Source organism: Gossypium hirsutum, chromosome A11 (assembly GCF_007990345.1).
Source record: "Gossypium hirsutum isolate 1008001.06 chromosome A11, Gossypium_hirsutum_v2.1, whole genome shotgun sequence".
In the NCBI taxonomy this organism is placed as follows: Eukaryota; Viridiplantae; Streptophyta; class Magnoliopsida; order Malvales; family Malvaceae; genus Gossypium; species Gossypium hirsutum.
The window spans coordinates 23661394-23665912 of NC_053434.1; positions in this window are offsets into that span (position 1 = coordinate 23661394).

Here is a 4519-nt window from a genome sequence, read left to right on the forward strand (position 1 = left end):
TTTATTCATCCTCTAATTCAATTTCTACAATTTTTGGTGATTTTTCAAACTTAGACTACTGCTGCTGTCCAAAATAGTCTTAGTACAAAATGTTGATTTACTTTAATTTCAATTTAATTCTAACTAAATTCACTTACTTTTCTATATTAATTCATACTTTATTTGTACTCAAATTTTAACCAAACTTAGACATAATTATCTATTTTTCATCATAAAACCATAATTTCGAAATTCTTTCAATTTAGTCCTTAAAGCATAAAACTTATGAATCACTTTACAATTCAATCCTTGTATCATTTTTAACTTGAATTTCTATCAATTTAGCCCTTAATTCATCATTTTATTTAACATGTACAATATCTAGAAATCTAATAACTATCAAAATATCAACTTAATTTCATCAAAACTTTGTTCTAAAACTTCTAAAACATCAAAATTAAGTAAAAAGGGCTTGATTAACTTACCTATTAAAGCTTAAAGCTTCAAACCTTGAATTTTCCTTTTTCTCCCCTTCTTTCTTTCTTTTTCTCCCCTGCTCTCTGTTTGGTTTCATTCTGTTTCTATTTCCTTTCATTTGCTTCTTTAGTTTATATATATAATATAATATAATATAATATAATATAATTAAAACATAAAATATCTTTATTATATAATAATATAATAATATAATAATATACTAAACATAAAAAAAATCTTAGATTTTCTTCACGATAAGCCGCCTCAATTTCTACTTTTTGTATAATTGCCCTTTTAGTCCTTTTTATTTTCTTTTAATCTATAATTCAACTTTCACACTTTATTCAATTTGGTCCTTTTACTTAATTACTCTTAATTATATTTAAATTCACTTAATTAAACTCTAATTAACCACTCATTTTACTTTGTAAATATTTTTAATAAATATTTACGAATCCATTTTTTAGAAACGGAGACCCGAAAATACACTTTTTCAGTAACGGTAAAATTCGGGTCATTACAGGGTCAAGATCTGTAAAGATTTGGACTTTATAATTTGGTTTTATTTATTATTTTTAATCTAGGCCAAAATTGGCCTATTATACTTTTAATTCATTGCAATTTAGTCCCTAGGCTCGGAAAATGACTTTCATGCAATTTAATCCTTACTCAAGCCTAGTCGAATTTTATACATATTAATAGCAGCCCACATAATTCACACTTTCACAATTTTACCATAAATTTATCATCTTTTTCAATTTAATCCCTAATTGATAATTTAATCAAAATTTTCTTTACAAAAGTTGTTTATCTAACTACAAGCTTTCATTTTCTATCATAAAACTTCAAAATTCAAGCATACTCATCAATGGAAAAACCCTAATACTTTAATTATTTTGCAAATTAATCCCCGAGATAGCTAGATTAAGCTGTTACGACCTCGGAAACATAGAAATCATTAAAAATGGTACAAGAATACATACCTAATTAAGCAAAATAAGCTTGCTAATATCTCAAGCTTCCATGGCTATGGTTTTTTTTCTTTTTTTTTTGGTGGATGATGATGATGATAGATTTTTATTATTTTATTTAATATAACTTTAATCAGTACTTTTCAAAATTACCCTTAATAATTTATTAAATTTCCAATGATGAATAGTCATGCTTATCCAATAAGCATTTTAATGGTCTAATTACTATATAAGGATCTCCAATTTCAAATTCTATAACTATTTAATACTAATAGCTATTAGAACTCAACTTTTGCACTTAATGCAATTTAGTCCTTTTTATTAAATTAGGTATGTAAACAGTAAAATTTCTTAACAAAATTTTTCTACGATATTTCTATCATACTGTAGACCATATAATAATAAATTTTTCCAACTTCGGATTTGTGATCCTGAAACCACTGTTCCGATTTAATTGAAAACAGGTTGTTATAAGCTAAATCTTCCTCGTTGCTCTTAGCAACCCCTTTATTTCACAGTTTGTAACAATTTACCTTAACGTGACCTAACTTTTTACAATAGCGATATCTCTTGTTTTGCTTCCTTGATGCTACCAAAATCGAGACTTACCTATCTAACTTGCTATCCGAACCAAACTCATTGTCAAGTTTTTCTTTATTCAATAGATGACTCTTCACATTCTCAAATGAGAGATTATCTCTGCCATAAATCAGGGTCCCCCTAAAAGACTTGTATGAATGGGGTAAAGAGCACAATAATAGCATAGCCTGATCTTTATTGTTAATTTTAACATTAACATTTTTTAAATCATTCAAAAAAGTAATAAACTGACTGATGTGACTTCTAAGGCGCTCACTTTTGTCCATACAGAACTTGTATGGACGTTGTTTCAACACGAATTGGTTGGCTAGAGATTTTGTTGCGTAGAGGGTTTCTAACCTTTTCCATAAGGTGAATGTTGTTTTCTCCATCAAAATCTCCTACATCAAATTATTTGTTAGACATAATTGAATCGTGGATAGAGCTTTTCTATCCAACCTATCCCATTCTAATTTATCCATCTCTCCAGGCTTCTTTTCTGCAAGGACCTTCTCAAGATCGCTTTGAATCAAAATTGTTGTCATCCGAACTTGTCACAGATTTAAATTTGTGACTCCATCAAACTTATCAATATTAAACATTGTTATTGTCATCTCTGAATGGGTTGATTGCAAAAATCGAACTAACTCTTGATACCAGTTTGTTGGGGATAAACCTGGCTAAGCAAGTACAAGTAAAATAAATACAAAATTAAAAAGATTGAACACAAATATTTTACATGGAAAAACCCCTCCGAAGGGGATAAAAAACCACGGGCGAAATTAATTTCACTAAAAAGGCAAAAACGAAAAGCACAAAAGATGGAGATAAAATTAAACCCCGAAACCTGAAATAAAAACCCTTAAAATGTAAACACAAAATTCTCTAAAAACTTGTAAAAGCTAATACCTAAATGTTTAATGAGTTATTTTTCTAAAGTGGAAAAAGAGTCTATTTATAGGCTAAATTTGTAGGTCAAATAATATTAAAATAACCTACACTAGTCAGAGTTTAAGTGAGAAATTAATATTAAAATAACTTACACTAATCGAAGTTTAAGTGGGAAATTAAAATTATAATTTAACTGGAAGAAGAAAAGTAAAAAAATACAATGCATAACTCCACAATTAGATATAAAATGAATTTCATTTTGGGATTGGAAGTTTCGATTATATGATTAAGAAACCACATCTCATAATTAAGTATGCCATAACTAAATTTTATAACTATTTTTTAGATAATTTTTATTATTTATTAGATATTTGATTTTGGTTGATTTATTAAGAATCATGAAAAGGAATTGAAAATAAAAATCAGGGTAGAGAGTGGATCATAGGATGTTTAAGTGTGTTATGGTTGCCTATTGGCGTTTTCTATTTGGTTGTTGAGTTTCATGACTTACAATGGGTAGGAGTTTCAAGAATAATAAGGATTAATTGCACCAAATGCCTTTAAATTATGTCCCTAAAAATTAAATTAGCTACAAAATCTTAAGACATTTCAATTGAGTTCTTATGTTTCAATTTAATATTAATCAGATTATTTGGTTAGCCTAAGTTTGAATGTTAAATGTTGGTCTAAATCTGATGTACTGGATTTACAACTGGATATGATGAGAAAGAAAAAAATAACCCTCCTAAATTTTATTAATAATGTTTGTTTGGAAGATTCATTAGATTCAATCGTTGAACCACTTTTTCTTTTCTTGTAATGTTGCTTGGTTGTTATGACAGCAGTGTTGCAACATTTGGAAGATTTATTTTGTTGCTCCTAATGATCTTATTCTCTTCATGGTTTTAGGCTATGCCTTGGGGACATCAGTCCTAGGTGTGGAGGATGGCTTTTTATGTTGTCATGTGGTCTTTATGGTTGTTTTGTAATGACATGGTTTTAATGGTAAAACCTTGGACTTTATATAACTGTGGGATATTGTTGAATTGAGGTTGGGTTGGTGGTGTCGAACAAAGTGGTCTGATTTAAATTTGTCTTTGAATTTTTTTGATTGATCTTGCCGTAGTTTGTTTAGCCATTGAGAATGCCTTTAATAAGAAATTGTGAGGGTGGTGCCCTCTTCCCTTGGGCTGGCTTAGTTTTTATTTTGACGGGGTACTTGTGTCATGGGTTGCTTATAAGAGCCCACAACCATGGCACAATTGTGTGATCCATCATGTTCAAGAGAGGTTATTTGGCACAACCAAATTGTTGGGAGGTAGGTTGACTTAGGTGTTTTTGGAGGAAGAAAACCCTTAAGGTTGCACGAATTGTGAAGGCAAAAATCTAAGTCCATGACAATTGGTATCTAAGCTGAAGTTTCGAAGGCACCAGTGAAAGATGTCGAAAGAAGTTGCCGAATGTGTTGAGCCAATGAAGACTCGTATGAGGGCTAGAAAAGCTAATCGATCAAGGGACATGATGTCGAGTTTGGAAGATCGAGTAGTAACTATCGGGAAGTCTATGGGGATGCAAAAGAAAGGCTCGATGAAGTTGAAGGAGGACTCACTGATGGGTTGCAA